This window comes from Lissotriton vulgaris, chromosome 6 (assembly GCF_964263255.1).
Source record: "Lissotriton vulgaris chromosome 6, aLisVul1.2, whole genome shotgun sequence".
Taxonomy (NCBI): Eukaryota; Metazoa; Chordata; class Amphibia; order Caudata; family Salamandridae; genus Lissotriton; species Lissotriton vulgaris.
The window spans coordinates 494,059,017-494,081,264 of record NC_141694.1 but is presented as its reverse complement, the minus strand read 5'-3'; positions in this window follow the sequence as shown (position 1 = coordinate 494,081,264).

The following is a 22,248-nucleotide window of genomic DNA, read 5'->3' as shown; positions in this document are numbered from 1 at the left end:
ACCCGTAGGGTCTCAAGGCGCTGGGGGGGGGGGGGGGGGTGCCGCTACTGCTCGAACAGCCAGGTCTTCAGCTTCTTCCTGAAGGAGAGGTGGTCTTGGGTCAGGCGCAGGTCGGACGGGAGGGAGTTCCAGGTCTTGGCGGCCAGGTAGGAGAAGGACCTTCCTCCTGTAGTCGCTCTTCGGATGCGGGGGACGGCGGCGAGGGCGTGGTTGGCTGATCGGAGGTGGCGTTTGGGAGCGTAGAAGTTGACTCGGCTGTTGAGGTAGCTCGGGCCTTGGTCGTGTAGGGCTTTGTGTGCGTGGGTGAGGAGGCGGAAGGTGATTCTCTTGTTGACGGGGAGCCAGTGAAGGTCTCTCAGAGGTCCGGAGATGTGGCTGGATCGTGGGATGTCGAGGATGAGTCTGGCTGAGGCGTTTTGGATCCGCTGGAGTCTCTTCTGGAGCTTGGCGGTGGTGCCGGCGTAGAGGGCGTTGCCGTAGTCCAGTCGGCTGGTGACGAGGGCCTGGGTGACGGTCTTCCTGGTCTCTGTGGGGATCCACCAGAAGATCTTCCGTAGCATGCGTAGGATGTTGAAGCACGCCGAGGAGACGTTGTTGACTTGCCTGGTCATGGAGAGGGAGGAGTCCAGGATGAAGCCCAGGTTTCGTGCATGGTCTGTCGGTTTGGGTGCGGTGCCCAGGGCGGGGGGCCACCAGGAGTCGTCCCAGGCGGAGGGTGAGGAGCCCAGGATGAGGACCTCCGTCTTGTCCGAGTTCAGTTTCAGGCGGCTGGTCGTCATCCACTCGGCTACCTCTTTCATCCCTTCGTGCAGGTTGGCTCTGGCGGCGGCGGGGTCGTTGGTCAGGGAGAGGATCAGCTGGGTGTCGTCGGCGTAGGAGATTATGCTGAGGTGGTGTTTGCGTACGATGGCCGCGAGGGGGCTCATGTAGACGTTGAAGAGGGTGGGGCTCAGGGATGATCCTTGGGGGACGCCGCAGATGACTTCGGAGGCCTCTGACTTGTACGGTGGTAGGCGGACTCTCTGTGTTCTCCCGTCGAGGAAGGAGATGATCCATTCCAGCGCCTTGTCCTGGATTCCGATGTTGCTGAGGCGCCGTGTCGAATGCCGCGGAGAGGTCTAGGAGGATGAGGGCCGCTGTTTCTCCATTGTCCATCAGGGCTCGGATGTCATCGGTGGCGGCGATGAGGGCGGTCTCGGTGCTGTGTTTGGCTCGGAAGCCGGACTGTGAGGGGTCGAGGGATCCGTTCGTCTCGAGGAAGGCGGCCATCTGCTTGTTGACGGTCTTCTCGATGACTTTGGCTGGAAACGGGAGGAGCGAGATGGGGCGGTAATTCTTGAGGTCGGTGGGGTCCGCTGTTGGTTTCTTGAGTAGGGCGCTGAGTTCGGCGTGTTTCCAGCTCTCAGGGAAGATGGCGGTTTCGAAGGAGGTGTTGATGATGTCTCGCAGGTGGGGTGCGATGACAGCGTCGGCCCTGTTGAAGACGTGGTGAGGGCAGGGGTCGGTCGGTGATCCGGAGTGAATGGAGTTCATCGTGCGGATGGTGTCTTCGGTGCTGATCGGGGTCCAGGCGTGGAGGGTGGTGGTGGGGGGGGGAGGATGGTCGGTCATGGTGTGCGTTGGTTGGTTGTTGAAACTGCTGTGTATGTCCGTGATCTTGTTGTGGAAGTATGAGGCGAGGGAGTTGCAGAGGTCTTGCGATGGGGTGATGTCGTTGTTTTCTGCGCTGGGGTTGGAAAGCTCTTTCACGATGTTGAAGAGTTCCTTGCCGTTGTGTGCGTTGTTGTCCAGCCGGTCCTTGAATGCTGTTTTCTTGGCGGCGCGGATCAGCTGGTGGTGTTTCCGGGTGGCAAGTTTGTAGGAGGTCCTGTTGTCCGGTGTCGGTTCCCTTTTCCAGACTTTCTCGAGGGCTCGGCAGTTCTTCTTGGAGCTCTTGAGTTCGTCGGTGAACCATGGGGCCTTCTTGCTGCCGGGTCTGCTAGGCGGGGTCCTCAGCGGGGCGAGTTCGTCAGCGCAGTTGCTGATCCACTTCGTGAGGTTGTCGGCGGCCTGGCTGGGGTTCGCTGAGCTGGCAGGAGGGTGCTGGCTCAGGGAGGTGGCGAGCTGGTCTGCTGTGATCTTGTTCCAGCTTCTGCGGGCGGTCTGTTGCTGGTGATGGTGGGTCGTCGTTTTCTTGAAGGTGAAGTGGACGCAGCTGTGGTCCGTCCATTGAAGCTCTGTGGCGTGGCTGAAGTCGATGTCTGTGCTGGATGAGAAGACGGCGTCGAGTGTGTGTCCGGCGAGGTGGGTGGGGGTGGACACCAGTTGCTTGAGTCCCAGGTTGGCGAGGTTGGCGAGCAGGGTGCTGGTGTTGTGGTCGTTGTTGTTCTCCAGATGGAAGTTGAGGTCTCCCAGGAGGATGTAGTCAGCGGAGGGGAGGGCATGCGGGCTGATGAAGTCGGCGATGTCCTCGCTGAAATGCGTGCGTGGTCCAGGGGGTCGGTAGATCAGGGTGCCTCTGAGGGTGGTGTTCGGGTTGGTGTGGATCTGGAAATGCAGGTGTTCGGCGCTGGTCAGGGTGTTGTCGGTGCTGGTCGTGAGGCGGATGGTGTTCCTGTGGATGATGGCGATGCCTCCTCCCATCTGGTTGGCGTTTCGGTCCCTACGGACGATCTTGTAGCCCTCTGGGATGGCGATGGCGATGTCGGGTGCTGAAGAGGCGTTCATCCAGGTCTCCGTGAGGAAGGCGATGTCAGGGGCTGTGGCGTCTAGGAGGTTCCAGAGTTCGATGGCGTGTCTGTGGACGGAGCGGGTGTTGAGCAGGATGCACTTGAGGTGGGTGCTGCTGGTGTTCGACTTGGCGGGGCTGGGCCGGATGCAGGAGAATTTGCAGGTGTGGCAGCTGAAAGGTCCGTGGGTGCGTCTAGGAGTGGCTTGGTGGCATTCTGGGAGTCGGCTGGTGTTGAGTGCGATGAGGGTGGCGGCGGAGTACGTCAGGCGGGTAGGTCGGGGTCTTCGTGGGCCAGGGGTCCTGGCGCTGGGCGCGATCCGGTCGCGGACGGGCGCAGACGGGCTTACCTTTGGCGCGCCTTCGGCGCACAATCGGCGCGCCCGCTGCGCGTGACCGCTGCGCGTTCGCACGGTCGCCATTTAAGGCGAAGTGCGCGGGTGGGCGGAGCAGCTGGGAGGCGGGAGCGGGGAGGGTTACAGAAGGCAAAAAGGGGCGGGGACAAGCGGCGGTGGCGGGAAGGGAGGGCGGGGGGCGGCGAGGTAGGCGGACAACAAGGAAGGAGAGCAAACACGGAAAAAAAAAAGAGATTACAGTAAAAACAGGCACAAATAAGCGCAAATACAGGGGAAAAATAGAGATTACACCAAACAAGCACAAAGAACCGTAAAAACAAGGGCAAAATCACTCGCAGCGGCGGCAGCCGGCAAACGAGGCAGCAGCGAGGCAGAGGGCGCCAGGGGGCACACGCAGCAGCTGGTGGCCGTGCGGCGCGGGGGTGTCCCACAAGTGGGTCACACTCACCTGCGTCGCACGGTCGCCATTTAAGGCCAAGTGCGCGGGTGGGCGGAGCAGCTGGGAGGCGGGAGCGGGGAGGGTTACAGAAGGCAAAAAGGGGCGGGGACAAGCGGCGGTGGCGGGAAGGGAGGGCGGGGGGCGGCGAGGTAGGCGGACAACAAGGAAGGAGAGCAAACACGGAAAAAAAAGAGATTACAGTAAAAACAGGCACAAATAAGCGCAAATACAGGGGAAAAATAGAGATTACACCAAACAAGCACAAAGAACTTGTGTTTTCACTATGTTACTGTGAGTGTTGGCAAAAATAATTCACACAGTGCCTTTGGGATAAGTCTGTCTGCTCGTGCCTAGCTACCAAGGGGGTGAGCAGGGGTTATCTAAAGAATGTATCCCCATTACCCTGACTAGAAGCAAGGGTCCCTATTTGGTCAAAAGTACCTGCCTCTGCCAACAAGAGACACCCAGTTCTAACAGTGTGCGTGAAAAGTTTGAATTTGCTGCGTTTGTGGATTGGGAACCAGTGATGCTTCTGGTGATATGGTGTGATGTGCATGTGGCAGGGGAGGTTGAGTAGCAATGTTGCCGTAGGCCAGCCTGCTGGTGATGAGCATCTTGTAAATATTGTCTTCAGTTACAGGTGGGACCAACTTAAGACGCGCACCTCAGTATTGTAACAGAGAAGCTCAGGTGCAAATATTCATAGGAATTACAAATGGTACACCAAAGACGCCGGGCCAGAATAAAAAATTCCCTTCCCACACACACCTCTGCCCTGAGAAGCTCAGCCGGGTCATTTGGCCCTCCTCAGAATAGTAAAAGTTGGCATCTATAATGCACAGCGAGAAAAGAAAAAAAAACGGCCACTACTTGACATCCTATTTTATAGCAACGCAGGCAGTCACTATATTGATGTCCCCAGCTCGCCTCATTCGTTGACACGTTTTAGCAAAGAAGGCACGGAGAAAAGGATGTCTGGCATCTATCTCTTGACAACAGCGTTTTGCGTGCACTGCACCATTCTTCACTCATAGCAGTCTGCCAAGGGATAAGATTGCCCATTCAAAGGAACAAAAAGAATTCCTCGGCAGGATTAATATTGCAACCAATGCGAATTTCCATTTCGGTTGTGCTTTAAATTTAATCAGCGATTTCAAAATCCAGTCTGAACATTACATTTTATGCCACTACGGAAACCGAAGATTACCAACACTTACATGTAGGGGAACGCACTCTTCAAACTTTAGGAAGCTTTTTTGAAAAACTTCTCAAGCTGCACAACAATCGGCAAAAGATGAAAACTTTTGTGGAAAAAACATTTGCTTTGAATAAAAAACGACACACAATTGTTTTTGCAGTAACCGTCCTCACACCCAGAGCCCTACTTTCAGTGTTATAATGTTCTCAAAATAAAGTTTTAATCTATTAATTCTGCAAACATTTTAGAAGCACGGGTTTCCTGCAGGAGAAGTTATGTGAAGACTTTGCGACTGAAAAGTACTGACCCCCCCCCCCCCACCCCCCCACCCCCTTTACCCACATGACCTCCTCCACCGATCCCCTAACTACCACCCAGTAAAACTGCCCCGTATCTCGCCATAGCCCCTCTCTCATCTGCATTGCATTTGTTTTAAAGCACTGGTAAAGACTGGCTTTACAAATCTACTCGGCTATCCACATAAAATGCAGATCTGTTCTTTGCAGCAGGCACATTAACCCTCTGTGCTACTTTAAGGCAAGTCAAATCTGCCACTAGACAAAACTCTGATCTCTCTCTGTAGCACAAAAATTAATAACAGGAGTTTTCTTGCTGCCTAAAAGCTGGCACAAAAAACTCAGTTATTGCTATCTCTCGCCTCCACCCCACCCCCAAACTCAGTTGCTTGCCCCCCCCCCCCCTTTCAGGTGAGCACCCATTGCTGCTGCGTCGCCCAAAAGCCATCTCTGAAAATTAAAACGTCGCACATTTCTAATTCTAAAATACAAATGTCTCCTGCGTTTTGTTTCGGGGGAGGGGGTTGGGGGCATTGATTTGAATATACTTGGCTGCCAGCGCTAAAGAAGCTTTAATACTCTTGTGTGGCAGTCCTACAGTAAACTTGACTATTGTATGAAAACATTAGAGGGGACCCTTTCCCATTTTGAATGTGTAATGCCAAAGATAGGTATCTAATGTGTGCCCCTCCGTGATGATAAAACAGATATGCTGTGAATTTAATGATTATGGTACTTATTTTCTCTGAGTTTGGGAAATAATTTAATTGAGATAAACACGAGGAACCGATGCCCTATAAGTACGGTGGGTGATTTCGTCCACCATGATTTAAGATAGGCATCACATGAAATAATAATAAAAACATTTATTAAGCGCATGGTTACACAGAAGTACAGTGCGTCCCCGCGCTGTGAATGCATACCGTCAGAACTACAGAACGGGCCCACCATATAGGGGAGGAAAGAGCAAAAGGAGCCTACTGCAACTAAAACCTTGGGAAACAAATGGGTCTTCAATTTCAGCCTAAAACGCTATTCAGAAGGATAGCTGCAAAGAGCTCTTCTGTGGTCTTCCTATTCTTCCTTATTAGCATATCAAAAGTTACAAATGTTCCTAAAGCTACCTTGTACAGGACACCTTCCGTTCTGCAAATTACACATCTCAGTCGCCATGTAAACAACACTCTCAAATTTCCCAGTGCTAAGAATGAATAGCTGAATCAGCCCATCTCTTTTCCTTTGCACCCTGGTTGGAGTAATCACTTATGTATGCATAGGTATTTACAAACCAGAAACCTGGATAGAAGCAACAGATAGCTGTTAAGGATAAGGAGAAGTGCATTGGAGAACTGTTTACAAGATGCAGTATGATGGGTAGAACAGTTCTATTGTGTTGAGATTTAGGGCCACGTGTATCAAAAAAGCATTTTGCGATTAGCAAATAGTGATTTTTAGCTAATCGCTTTTTGGTAATTACAAAATCCTATTATGTAAGGAATCGTCAAAGATTGAGCAATTTCCTTAAAATTACCAAATAGTGATTCACTAAATAAGTAATCGCTATTAGGTAGTACTTCGCCATTTGTTCCTATTGTCCTAAAAGCCCATTGGTGTGAATGGTGTTGTATTATCTAATTTGCGATTACCTAATTGGTAATTGCAAATTAGCTAATGCAAAGACAAGGGTGCCCGGGAGCTTAAGGCCCCCCGAAGCACCCCTCAAAAAATAAATGTGCACATGTAAAGTACACACATGCATTTTTGTGCATTTTTCAAAGTTTGCATATGGTTACTATCGACTTAGAGTCGATGGTAATAGCATTTTCTAAATGCATAGTTTGCATTTAGAAAATCTGCGGTACATGTGCTAAGGGAATCGCAATTTACAATTCCCTATTTGTAGTCGAAATTTAGGTAATCACAATTTTAGTGATTACTTAAAATTGTGACTACAAAGCCTTTCAAACATCATGAAAGGCTATATTGTATTCACAAATGACCAAATTTCACGATTCGCACCGTATGTGAATGAAAAATTGTGTCATGCATGTAGCCCCTAGTGCTTGTTGAAGAGAGAAGTTTTTCAGTTCCTTCTCTAATTGGACGAAGGGGCAGGGCAGTTCTGATGTTCACAAGGTTGTAGTTTTAGATGTAATGTAATGTAAGTCCAACTTATATAGCGCAGCTGTTACCCAACGGGTATCCTGGCGCTGAGATTACCTAAAAACACTGTGCGTACATTTGTACGAGCCTAGTAGAGGGGTAAGTGACTATTCTGAGCTAATTTCTGGGAAAGAGCCACGTTTTCAGTTTCTTTCTGCATAGCATTAGATTCTCATTTTGTCTAAGATCCCTTGGTAATTCATTCCACCTTCTTGAGGTCGCAGAGCCAAAGGCTGTACCCCCCAGCTGTTTTTTTTAAAATCTGGGTATGCAGACCAGTTTAGCTGACGACGATCGAAGATTTCTGGCTGGGAGATACCAGGTAAATCTTCTTTGCAGCGGTTTGGGTCCCATTCCGTGTACAGCCTTGTGGACGATGCAAAGTGATTTAAATTGAACTCTTTGCAGGATTGGTAACCAGTGAAGATCCTTCAAGGCTAACGATGCAGAGGACCTGCGCTGTCTCAGGATGTGGATGGAGAAGGTAAACTTTAATTTTTTTCACTTCTTCATCTCCAATAAGTCGATCTCCTGGCTCTGAGAGTGGTGTAGTGCAGCAGGGGAGTTAGCGGAATCCACCGGAGGAAAAGGCATCCCTACCAAATAGGTGAGGCTGGCATTATGATGGTCTTTTAAGTAATGTTGATGGTTTTGAAGGTGATGAGAACTTGAAGGGAAAGCAAATTAAGTTCCTTCAGGGTTCGGGTGATGTGTCCAGTCAACTTTATCACATTGTAAGTAGGGATGGGCGATAAATTCCACTCCGCCATTGGAGTCCGCTGAGTTTTGCCCACTCCTCTTTATGCTTGTAATATGGAGTTCTGGCAAACCTCAGCCAACCTCTGTGCAGCAGAGTTCTTTCTCGCGAGCGGCTCCCTAACAGTAAGTTGACGAGCTCGAGAGAGAACTGGTGCCCCCTAGCGTGACTTTTGGGTGATAGGATGGCACCCAGCAAGATTTTCTCAACGCGGGCAGGTGGTTTGCGACTGTTCACTGTGAGAAAGCTGCTAATCAAGTAGAAAATCTACCCCAGTGACAGCAAAGAAGCAGTGTCCTCTGGCATGAAGTATGGTGCCGTTTGTGCTGATTTTGCAGCACGGAACAAGCTACCCATACTCAAAATCAGCAAAATTTGTCGATTTCACCCGGTAGCAGAACTCAGAGGAAACTTTCAGAGTTTTTACTTAACACATCAGAATTCCTTTGAGTCAACTGCGCGAGTTCCGCCAACCCCAAATGGTATGTTCAGGACTACATATTTGAGAATAATAAGGAAAATCCTGTAGTTACACTTAAAAATGGTAACTTGATCCCTTTATCTAAAATTATGTCAGTCACGAACACCTCTGCACAGTTCATATTCACAGTAAGCAGGTATGAATGTTGCCATTCAGGACTATATAGTCTGCAAAAAGCAGACAGAAGCTCTTTTCCCTGCTGCTTTTTAAAGCGCTAACTCAGTTTCCCAAAACTTTTCCACAGTACAGTGCAGTAGAAAATAACAACTGCTGCATCTTTTGAACCACTTCATGTGCTGCAGGCTTTGCGCTACGATGCTCCAAACAAGTGGGGGAACTGACATAGTGGCACACGCAGCTTCTGTTAAAATCCAGTGAAAAGTTTTGTAATCATTGGGGGAATCACGTTGTTTGAGAAAAGCTGCTGAAGAATGTCAACGATGAGTGTATTGAGCCGGAGACAGCCGAAAGCCATCTCTAGCAGCAAGAAAGACGGATATGTTAGAGAACAAGATAAACAATCTTTAAAAGGAAAAAATCTTTTCAGCAGGATGGACAATGCCAGTGCTCGTTTTTACGCATATGTCACAACAGTGCGAGACAATACAATAACATGATGTACCTTTCACAAAAATAAAAGGGTTACACAATTAAATTTTGTTATCTTCAAGGGTAAGTACAAAATGGGTTCTTCTAAGTTAGTGTAGATTGGACCTCAGTAATTAAAAAGTGTTAATATTTTTCCAAATTTACCAGCTAAGCTCACTCTTGAAGATCAGAGACACTCCTTCTTTCTCACAGGTTTCTTCAGTATCCGCCATTATTTTTCATATAGATAGGGCAGTGGCAGTCAAAACACGACAGAAGCTCTTTCAAAATTACGGTTCTTATCACTAAGATATTACCGACTGCAACCGACTGACAAGAAGCTGATGTATTTAACAAAATCCCTACAATGTACCAAGACAACTACCAGCATCAGGGACGGACTGGCAATTGGGCAATCAGGCAGTGGCCAATGGGGTGGTCTGACAGGTTATTACGTCGGTCGGTTTTTGGCTGCTTGTCCATCTGTAATAGGTTCTGCTGGGCCATCCTTTATAGTGGATTTCCCTGATGTTAAAAAAAACATCGCTTGCAGAAAGCTCGAATACAAACAGATGTTCATAGCTTTCACACCAAATGTAAAGCTTGTCTCTCCAAGTACAAAATTGCCCCAATTTGGAAACCTTTGCCACTTTTTAAACTTTCTAATTCACCAGTGAGTGGCAATTTTATTTTGGTCCCTAGGCCTATTTTTTGTCCCTGTCCAACCATGTGACCAGCAGTCATTGGCTAAAAGGCGGAGAGACAGAAGTAACACATTCACCAAATCACAGAATGTTGGGGGCAGATGTATCAAGCCTTTTGCGATTGCGAATTCCGGCCTTTGCGACTCGCAAAAAGCTTATTAGCATTTTTGACATGTATCAAAAAATCGCAAAGTAAGGAATCGCAAAAATTTGTGATTCCTTATTTTGCTTAAGCATTTAAGGAATCGCAAATTTTGTGATTCCTTAAATGCGATGTATGTAGGTTTTCGAAATTGCGAATATGGGTTAAGAAATCGCAAATTGCCACCAACTTGTAGTTGGTGGTAATTTGCGATTTTTTTTTAAAATGCCCTATTTGGCATTTGTGAAGGTGGCATGTGACGCACATACATGCCCATAGGGCATGTATGTGCGCCATATGCACAATGCACAAACATGTAGATTTCAGGGGTGCAGCAGGGTGTCTTTGAGACACCCCTGCACCCTTGAAATTATTCTCAATTTGCAATTAGCAAATTGCAAATCGCAAATTGCGAATATTTTCACAATCCTTCCTATGGGCCTCCTGGCCCATAGGAATGCACGGGAAATTATTCCTTAATTGCGAATTCGCAAAATGCGAATTCGCAAATAAGGAAGACTAAGAAATCGCAAATAAATAGCGATTTTCTACATACATTCCATTTTGCGATTTCTAAATAGCAATTTCTTAAAAATCTCTAGTTAGAAATCACAAAATGGAATCTTGATACATCTGCCCCATTGTTTTTAATGTGGTGTACATTCTACTAATGTCCGAGTGGTAGCTTGAAAGATCGCTAAATTAAAAGCTGGATGATTTATGTGTATGTTGGGTTCATCAGGCCCACTATTGTAGCACAGCGCTTTATAGTTAACAAGAAAAATATATAACAAAAACTGGGAGGAAAGAGCTGAGATTAAAGTCAGTCGACATTAATTGATACAGAGGTTCAACTTTTAGGGGGACCAAGAACAGGTTTCAGAGTGGATGAACACAACTAGAATAGGGTTAGACAAATATACAGGTAGATTATTCAGTAATTAACAAAGTCAATATATTGTAAACCTCTAGTGGCCCATAACGGGAGATGGGGATATGGGTAACTCACCCTGCAAACATTTCTGCATGGAAGTGTTGCTGGAAGATTAGTACTTTGCATTCATTCTTCGAGGTGCATGTAGGTAGTGTTTACTTATTGTGGGGTGGTAGAGAGTTCCACACTTTAGGTCCACTGCCAGAGAAATATTGATTTCGAGTGTTAGCTTTCTTGAATGCTTATGTTTCTATTGGGAGATTGTTTTAACTTTGCAAAAAAAGTAAGGCACCTGAGATGATCAGTTTCCTACTTAGTTGGGAGATCGTCCACAAAGAGGCTTACCTGATGATGCCATATGCTCTGAATATTCTCATCATCAAGCCAGCTGAGAGAGAACAAACTGGAGTAATGGTGTAATGGGTCAGAACTCCTGGTCGGAAAACAGATGAGCCATGGCATTGAGAGCTGCTCTCACTGGTTACATTGTGCCCACCACCGGCACTTATTCCTACCTCATGCAGTGTCTTGGTCCTTGTCTGAGGAAGAGCCGGTTTATAAAGCCTTCCTTATTTCCAACGAGCAGGGACAAAGAAGGACAGCCAATACAGTGTCATTTTATTGCATTGGTACCCCTTCTTCTATTTTCATGAACATCACTGGAAAAGAAAAGAGGACTGCTACTCTTTCTCCTGAGCGGTGTGCGTCCAGCTCGCGAGTTATATAGATTTTGGGCAGCAGTCACACTGAAGACATGCCATCCAATTTGAGGACCAGAACTTATATTTTTACAAATGAAGAACTGACTGGCTGCTGCTAATGAAGTAAACGAGATTTCAGGGTACCAGCAAGAAGCAGATGCCATAGCAGAGAGTAACTAGAGCTAGGACTTGTATCATCAATTTGAAGTCATTTGCTTGGATTAAGGATTTGATTCCACTTAGGAGTCTAATTTGGTAGCGCACACTTTTAGAAAGGACATAAAAGAGTGCTTGCATGTTAAGGTTTTTCCTGAGAATGAAACCTAATGAATTAGCTGTTTTAGCATAATCCAGAAGGTTTGCAATATGTATCCAGGCTTGAAAAGTTGTGGAGTAATTAATGGGAGGGATGAGAAAGAACTCTGTCTTCAAAGAGTTGAATTTCAGGTATTGACATCCTGGATTGGAGGTCGTTTATGTTGTTTGTCTCTTTTACAGTATACTCAGCAGAGCAGCTTGAGGTACAGCTGGGAATCGTCAGAATAGAGATGAAAGAAGGTGTTCGATTTCCTTTGGAAGGAGCCCATGGGTTTCATCTACAGATTAAAGAGCACCTGGGGAAGTATGGATCTCCAACCTGAGGAATGTGCCTTGATTCCCAACCACCATTCCATGGTTTTTAAGAGAGAGACCTGATATACTGTGTTCAATGCCACTAACAGGTCAAAGAGGTTGCAGTGACAGCTTCTACTGTCTGACAGAGCGCATCACCCACAGTGTCTAAAATGACAGACCTTGTGCTGCAGCCAGAAATGGAAAATTCAGGATCCGACTAAAGTTAGTAAAATCTTCTTGTTCAGTTCTCTGCTTTTACCTAGCAGGGTGATTAGGTCTTTTTCAGGGCATTCGGGACTATGCCTTGCCCTAGGTGGACATTGACCATGGATGTATGGAATAGGGTAAGAGAAGGGCTGATGTCTTTCACTACATTAACAGTAATGGGGTTGAAGAAGTGAGATGAAGTTCTAAAGATCTACAATAATCTTACACAACCCAGCATGAGAAATATTTAGAAATAATGACCAGGAATTAGTGTCTTTGTAGGTTAGGTTATCAAAGACAAATTCTGAGGACAAGGAGGTAAGTGAACATTCAATCTTCCTTATTTTATTCTTGAAGACATTTGCGAGTTGTTTTGCACTTATCAATAGAGTCTGAGATGGTGAATGAGATAAGAGAGTGGGAATTGTTTTTCTCAAGTTTAAATAGCGTTTTAGATTGATTTTTCAAGTTATTTTCAGAATATTTAGGTTTTAGAGCTCAGATTAGTGATGTTAAAAGAAAATGCACTTGATCACTATATCCTTTTTATTACTGTAAGTAGTTTCCTTTCTTGTGTAGTTTTCTGGTGAGTTAATCAGATTGAAAGTTTGAAAAGAGCAAGTTCATCAGCACCTTCAGGTAATATTGAGTTATATTGTTCAGTCATCAGGGTTAGGACTGGGATTTATTAGTAACAAAGAGATCCTATGTTCCAATACACTTTTGCTGGTAACTTTAATTGACCCATAACATACGATTTGGTGCAGGGCAGGGTAAACAGAACTATGAAGCAAGAAGACCAGCCTTCGAAATGGTATTTGCACTCTTCACAGTGTCTGTTTTTTTTTTTAAAAGGAGGTGGGCCGTTGAACCTATCACATGGCAAAAGATGTTTGAAGTCATTGTTTTTCAGAAATAAGCTAGAAGAGAATTCTGTTCATTGCTCTGGTGTCTTCAATGGAGATTGAATCATCAAGGAGAATCTGGTTTACATTAAAGTTGGTGCTATTTATCAAGAGTTCTAGCATCTTTCAAGCTAATAGTTCATTTTCGACTGAAGGGTAGTACAAGAGATGAAAAATTGTTGGGTAGCCTTTCTGCAGTTTTTACTTTGATAGATAAACACTCAAAAGTGGATAACTCATCAGAATTGTGGGATGTGTGATGAATGTCTGATCTATGAATCACAGCAACACCGCCACTCGGCTCCAGCACCTGCTCTAGATGAATTATGGAGAACCCCTATGGAAGAAGTAGATGCAAGACTGGTTCTGAGGGTCCTGTTACCTACACTTCCATTAAGAAGAGTAGACCAAGGTTATCAAGCGAATCGGTCGGCTTGTTAAGTGTTCTGCAATTATGAAGAACACATTCGAGGAAGCAGTACTCTGTTTTGGTGATATAAGATGTGTGAATCCGAATATTAGTAAGGTTGCAAGGGTTGGAGCTGATGTTGTTGTTTCAATGTAGAAGCACTTTGTCAAGCATAATGATTTTACAGCCTGATTCATGAAAGACCCGTTTTGCGAGTCTTTAATAGCGATTCATAAGGAATCGCTATTACAGACTCGCAAAACGGGATTCATGTAGAAATCGCAAATAAAAATGCTATTCCTACATATTCCTTATTTGCGATTAGCAATTAGCTAATCGCAAATAAGATAGTGATTTAAAGGGTGCCAGGGGTGTCCAAAGGACACCCTGTAGCACCCCTTAAATGCAAATTTGAACAGGTGTTGCGCACACACATGTCCAGAGGACATGTGTGTGTGCAACATGCAACTTAGAAAAATGCTTTTAAAAGCATTTTTCTAAGTTTTCGCTATTTACCACAAGGGTTGACCTCGCGGTAAATAGCGGGGCGAAATTGCGAATTCGCAATTTTAAAATGGATGATGAATTACATTTAAGGAATCTCTATTTGAGATTCCTTAAATGTAATTCCTCGCAAAATAGCGAAATTGCTATTACCGATTTTTGCATTTGGGATGATGAATCCCAAATGCAAAAATAGCGCTCGCAAAGGGTCAGATTCTCAGAATCTGGCCCTTTGCGAGCCGATTTCGGCTTGATGAATCAGGCTGGTAATCTCTTCAAATGGAGAGGCTGAGTTATGAGTTACAATATAATGTGTTGTAAGAAGACTATAGCTCCTTAATGTATTTATCGGATAATGAGTGCATGAATCTGATTGGGTGGTACTCTCCGTTATTTTATTGAATCGACTTGCGTTGTGATTTGGAAGATTTGAGGAGAGAGCAGAAAAGAAGGGGGCTCTGACAGTGTTTTTTAAGTTCATCATAGAGAAGTGGAAGTGTGTGAGGGCATATAATATTAATATGGTTTGACTTGTGAGGGCATTGATTGTACTCATCATGGAATGTGTGTCCAGTACTAAGTAAATGAAGGGGCTATTGTGGAAGTTGAGACCTTGGTAGATGTGACAATGGGAATATCTGGAGGTACAGTCAAAACAAAAGGCTCGCTATTAGCCGTAGATACCATATTAGTTATTCCATCACGGCATGAACACAAATAATGTGTGTCAATAAGCCTTTTCAAAATCCAGCTTTATTGAATTATATTTGGGCACTCAAAAATATTGTAACACTTAAAATAATTCATTTTATGTAAAGCAAAAAAAAGGACAAGCTGTACTTTTATACACCAAATCATCATGATTACATATCACACATCATGTAAGTACATAAAACTGTACCATTTAACCCCTTCAGTGCTGATGACAAGGTCAACTCGTCATGGGTTTTACCTGCCCTGTGCTTATGACGAGTTGACATTGTCATGAACAATGGGGATCATGTATGCTCAGCACAGAACGGGAAAACCCCCTAGCAGCCAAGGTGTTAAATATAGATACAACATATACATTTCAGGTGTAGACATATTTCCAGGATAACAAGCACAAAATACAGAGTGTATATCAATGTACTCTCTTTATGTATATAAACACTCAATAGTATCCCATAAGTGAGGAAGGTGTGGTACATTAACAAGATTTTTTCCACCTTACGAATGTATATTCTAATTCCTTTTCAGTTCTTTCTCAAAGATTAATTTCAATTTTAAAGAGGGGGAAACTCCTCCATGCTCCTCTCATTAAATGTCACTGACAAGTTTCGACATCAATAGAGGCGGGACATTACTTTTAGTGAGGTCATCATCAGGGCGTGTATCCATTACTGTATGGCTATTAAATTAAAAAGGCAGTTTCTTTTAAGTAATAGTTTATCCATTTCAGTGACTTTATTAATTTTTATAAATTTTATACATACCCACTACATCAAAGAGGATGTCCGGTTCTCTTACTGAATAATCTAATAGCAGGGGAGAAAACGTTTGGACCCCAAGGTTGGTACCTGCGCTTTATTTGTTCCGCTGAACCCTTATGGAGTAAGTTGTTTAAATGTGCTCCCCTAGAGCACGTACGGTATTGCCTTGGAACCTAAAAGAAGTAAAGTATTGTCCCCTTATAGGGACCTGAAGTGGTTAACCGTTAGGATATTTGTGCATCTGAAAGAGTGATTGTCACTCACGATTTAACAAAGACAATCCGGCTCTGTGTAGTTATCCAGCATGTGGCCACTTTGTATCGAGTTTTGCCTCTGTTACAGTAAAAACACTCACGTGTACCTTGTAGGAAGCTGCACTCATCAGGTAGAATGGCATTCACAGGGCTGACGGGCTTGCTAAATATATTGTTTGTGGATGGAAATCAATACTACCTGAAGGATGCTGGCAAATGTAGTTTTAAAGTAACATATTGAAGGAAGTTATTTCCTCTTGTTAACTAGTTGGGTCGTTTATCTGTAAGAGGGCTGCAAGGAAGAGCGGTTTGAACTCTCAGGTAGAATAATATTTTTTCCAGTGTTCTCTTACATGGTTTTACAAGCGACTCATGACAAAACTCGCTCTGGTTATGCAGAAATAGTAAAACCGAAAACACTTGGAGATCCAATAATTTTAAACTTTGGTTACAGCAGAACATCTTCAAACAGCTATTTCTGGGAACAAATGTATCAGACTTTTTCAAAAAATATTAGTGATCTCAGAAATTATATTTAGTACTGTACCAGCCGTCTGTAGTTCCATCATCTTAAATGTCTCTTGTCTATCTATGTAAGGCAGATTCTCCATAAGATTTCACTTGTACCGGTCACAATACTGTCCATTTTAAATGTGAGATCACATGGTTATGCTGCAAAACATGTTGGACCATTGGCATTACCAATATAAGCTTTTTGGCAGGGGCAGGTTTACACGCTGTGGCAATCTTTGATTTACAGTTCATAAATTCAATGTGTTTAATTTTAATGTTATGTAACCTTGGTCCCCTCAATAGTATTCTTGCATACACCCCAGTTACCCCATTTGTGGTGGGCAAGTATTAGTGGTAGTCCCTAAAGGCTTCTCAGATTCCATTGTGGTTTTTTCTGTATTTGAATAGAGCTATTTGCCTTTAGGGTTCATATAACATTTCAGTACAAACAGGGGTACCTCTTTAAAGGAGTCCAATGATCAGATTACATTCCAATGTTTTCTGATGACTTTCTTCACATTGTTCACACTTGAAGTAAACGTCACATAAGCCATTCTAACCAGCTCTTATTTTTCTGTGGGTTCTAGGAGAGAGTCCCATGGTGTATACCAGGCCCCTTTCATTGCTTGTTTAAAGAGTCATTGTGGATATTGATGTTCTTTTAACATAAACATTAGTAACTCTGCACTGAAAGATAGTCCTCTTTATTGCAGCAGATTCTTCTGATTCGCAAGAATTGACTAGAAGGTAAATTAACTTTAAGGTTTCTTTGATGATGCTTTGAATAATTCTTCGAATATACACATATCTTGCAACACCCGATATGGAAAGAAAACACTGTGGCATTTTTTCGTTACATAGACAACATATTGGTGATCTGGAGGGGTTCTAAATTGTCACTAGAAGAATGCATACTTGAACACAACCGGTGTAATCCTAGGATATATTTTACACATGACATGAGCAATGAAAGTATACATTTTCTGGACATCAAGATTATGAAGACTGCATTTGGCTTGGCGACATCAGTTTATTGGAAGCCAACGGATGTAAATAAAGCCTTACACTTCTCAAGTGCTCATCCCATCTCCCTGAAACAACACCTTCCAGTATAACAACTTATGTGGATCAAAAGAATAACTTCGGAAGATGACACTTGCACTCAAGAAATGGAGAAACAGCTACTAAGATTTAAAGACAGAGGTTACCCAACTGAAACACTAATCAAAGCGGCAGAAACCGTTGCCTTAAAAGACAGGGATCAATTACTGAAGCCCAGTTTGAAGAAAACCCTAAAACGAGAAGTATTTGTGTTGAAATACTCTACCCAGGCTTCTCAAATAAAGAGAATTATACGGAAACGCTGGGAAATCATTGAGGAAGAGCCAGATTTTTCTAATATCTTTTGGGCTCAACCTTTGTTTGCGCACAACAGATCAAGAAATTTACGAGATCAGGGGCCTTGCCTTCAGCAAGTAGCCGGCGAGACGGTGTCGGCGGCGGCCTCGGGTGGAGGCCGGCCGGAGGAGGCCGTTGTGCGAAAAAGCCGAAGGCAACTGAACGCGCCTGGGACTACCGTCCGGTGGTCCAGAGGTGAGGTGCGGCAAGTTGTGTGTGGGGGACGCCGTGCTGGTGGTTTCCCCCCTTGTTGCCTCGCCCGGCCATTCTGACTTCCATCGCTCTGTGGCTTCGGCGGAGCGGTGGCGCCGGCGGGTCCCTCTTTTTTGGTGGCCCTCATCTTTGCACCGAGGCTGCTATTTGGATGATTGAGGGGGATCCCACGGGGGCCCTGCTTGTGAGCCCACCTCAGGAGTCGGTCTCGAAAAGTCGGCGCAGCAATCACAAAATGGCGGCTGATGCCGTACGCTGTGGAACGCCCTGGGATGTTGATGCTGTACCTCTGTGTCGTGATGTGATCTTCACTGGGGAGTGTGAACCCACGATTGGCGACGTCCTACGAGCACTGAAGATATGGCAAGCAACCCTGGCCCGGGATTCTTGTGTGCAAGACGATGTGGTGATCGCCACTGCTCCCGAGCCGTCCCTCAGAGATGCGGATGGGCCCGAGGTGGTTACTGTTTGTTTCCTGCACTTTGGCGGGGGCGGCGATGGCTTGGATCGCATGCGGGAAGATTCGCTGGCGATCATTGACACTGATTTACATGACTGCTGTGAACAGCTTTTGTATTGCCTTCGGCGGAGGAGATCCCGTGGGTGGCTTCCATTGGCCGTTCAACGATTACTCCATGACCTCTTCTCACCACTTTGTTTTATGCCCGCTACCTTTCCATACATCGAGGCGATGGCTAAGAAAGGACTGGGGTGAACCCGGGTTTTTCACCCGGAGGACTGCTTTTTGATGCACGGAGTTATGGACTGCCCCCAATTGAGACAATTTGTCGAATCCTTAACATGTATGGCTACCTGAAACCATGCCAGCTTAGTTTTGGGCTACACTAGAATGTTTGTATGGGCGGGGGCCGGGGGCCGTGCGCCTCGTTACATAGTATCCTCCCCCCTGACTTTCCTTTTTTCCTTTTTATCTGTTTTCTTTCCCTTTCCCTACATTATCTCATTCTATATTTCGGGTTCATGCTTAGGGCGACAGGCACGCTGCTGGGAGGGGTAGGCCATAGCCTTCTGCAGGGGTGCAGGGTGGGGCGGGAGGATGGGGGTCTATTAGATAGTTCTTTTTTTCTATGGCTCTTTTGTGTCCTTTTCTTGGGTCTCCATTGTTGTGCGTGCACCCTGCGGGATGAGTGCCCGGGGGGGGGGAGGTTTGGGTATTCCTATACGATATGGTACTTTCAGGTTTTGTTTTTCCTGACTTAGCCGCCCCGCCCCTAAGAATGTTTGCTGTCTGGATTGTTGATCGCCATTGTCGCCGTGGGGCGGGTACAGTAACGTGGATTCCCCTTTTCCTTTTCTTTTTTTTTTTTTCTAATAGTTTCGTTTTCTTTTACTCTCCGGGTTGGGTTGTATAGTGATTGCAACTTTCTCCATCTCATTGATGATTTGATTATCATGAGAGTGATGTTTTGCTTGTCTTTGGGCACATGAGGCTTTGGGTGGACACTGACTGAAGAAGAATAGCAAGGGCATCTATGGCTTGAACGCTTTGGACTATTCTGATGACTGATTGGCGGATTCCCTATTATAATGTTGTTGGTTCTGTTCCCCGTCATGTGTACCAGGACGCTTATTATACGACCGATCCTTTACTCTTATATATAAAAATTAACCTTCTGTGATCCTTTACCGGGGGGTTACGCTCAGTTAGCATTATGACCTCGCAGCATTGTGTAGTATTGCGTAACCACTCCGTACTTTTTATTGCTATTGGTGCTCTCCAGTTTGTTCCGTGGCCGGCCTCTGGGTTGTAGGCCCGTATTTGTGTGTCACCATCTACATAAATAAAGGTTTTCAAAAATAAAAAAAAATAAAAAAAAGAAACTTATGAGATCTACTCAAAACAAAACTTCCTGGTAATACACAAGTGTTTAAAGGCATGGGCAAGTGTTACAACTGTGGACAATGTAGTAATGTCATCCCGGGAGATGTATTCATGCACCCGCACACTGGACAATCTATAAAATTGCAACACACATCCAATTGTAACTCGGAAGCAGTCATATATGCAATTAAATGTCCCTGCGGGCTAGTGTACGTAGGGAGAACGAGTCGGAAAATAAAAACCAGGATAATTGAGCATAAGAGCAGGATTCGTAACCATAACACCACCTCACCATTAGCAGTACATTGGGAACAGGCTGCACATACTATACCACAGTTACGCTTTACAATTTTGGAACAAATTCAGACAAGTCCAGGAGTGGAAATAAACACATCCTTAGCGAGAAGAGAGACATACTGGATTAAAAACTTAGGAGCTGTTACACCAGGGGGCCTCAATGACCATTACGAAATGGTATGTTTTCTGTAGATAATAGCTGTTACTAAGGTACATTATGAACTCATTTTCATTTATGTAAAGAATTTGCACTCACATTTCTTTAACCTTTTTAATTTTCCACTTTGAGTTATGCTTATTTCTCGTTTTGTTTTATTTTTTATTCATCAGTTACTATTTCTGGTAGGGTACGTCTGACGCCATACTTGATAGTAGATCACTATAGACAAGAACGCGTGACACGCATATTCAGCCACATAATACCCTTTAATTCCGTTACTTTTCTATTTCATTGCCACTTGAGTTAACATTTTGCGGCAGATAGAGCAATTCATGAAGCCGCAGGTATTCATCAGGAAGAGGCAAAATAATTTGTGATAAGCACACTGTGTGCATAAAGTTTTTGTTGATTTTTGCGGCGAGGACCACGTGATGACAGGAGAAATGGTGAGACAGCTTCTTTAAATGCAGACGGAAGTGCGGGGACGTGCGTGCTAACCTGCTTGTTCGGCGTTTCAGTCGGCAGCGTTGTTGCTTCTACGGAGGTGAGGCTTTGTTTCCTCAGTTTGGATGATTATTGACATTGGTAAAAGACCTATAAGAGAGGTGACAGTAGTTACGTTTCTTTCTTCAGAGAAACCTGAATGCTTGAGACCTTTTCCCGGCATCGCACACGAAGATTGATAGTTCAAACAACGTCGTTTCAGTAAGTCGGTACGTCTGACTCAGTGTTTTTTTTATCATGTGACTAGTTATTGTGATCTTAAGAAACTTAAAAGTGGATTATTGTTTGTATACAGGGTCTTTCATACTTCATACTAAAGGGCGGATCTCTTAATTTCTACATTAGAAGGGGTAAGAATATTATGTTCACGGACAACTTTTGAAGTGGTATGTGGTTTTTACGTGAATACAGGCGGTTACATATGTGCTTTTTATTTTGTAGAACCTTTGCCCTGACTGGGTAAGCTTACTGTTATTTGTTTGTTGGCACTTTTTTACACAAATGGGACATAAGGTGCGTGTGTAAACACCCAGTATGGGTGGCCTCTGTTTATTCGCAACGATTAGCGCACGAGGGATACACATCATTTTTTGAGCCTTTATCTTTAACATACGTGCTTGGGATCTAGATGGGTCCATTCTTTTCCTTCTTCTTCTTTTTCTTTTCTTTTTTTTCTTTTCATGTTCATTTAGCTGTGATTTTACTTATTATCTGAGTCCAAATTCTCACTCAGTCTTCATGTAATTATGAAAACATTGTATTATAGATTGCTGTGGCGAACCACCTTATCATCTGTATCTTTCACATTTTGGATTCTACTTCTACCCCTGACGAAGGGTTCAGAGACGAACTCGAAATGCATTGGGATTGTTTTTGTGTACAAAATTATATGTATTGAATTGCAGATGTAAAATGGCATTTTTCACATAATTTTTACCTTATTCCTTAAGACATTGGAAAATATTTCGCCCTGATAACTTGATTTATAGGACTGCTAATATGTTTTTGTATAAATTATATTTTGAAATATAAGAATTTTCAAACGTTGCAATCAATTTTGGTACATTTATATAACATGTATTGCTTTCATGAGATGAAACTATATGAGACATTGAGTGTCTGATGCTATGCACTAGCTAGGCTGTGGTGTTTCCTCAGCCCTCTTTTTGTGTTATATAGAGAGAGAGGGGGGCCTCGTCTCTCATGCAGGTAGATGCACGCACACTTTAGTTAAATGAATAAAAGTAGATTACAACTTGAATACATTGACAAATAGGAGTGTAGGAGCACGTTTCTTTTCAGTTTGAATAATATAGGAACATAATCTTAACAGTTTCTTTTGTGTATGGTGTAGTAAAAATGTTGCCTCCTTCTTGCTTAATGGTGAGGTCAAAAAAATTAATTATGGGGAGGTCCCAAAAATGTATTTAATCCTTACACCAGTGTGATGTAAATTTTATATCTACTGCCTTGTTAAGCCAGTCCACA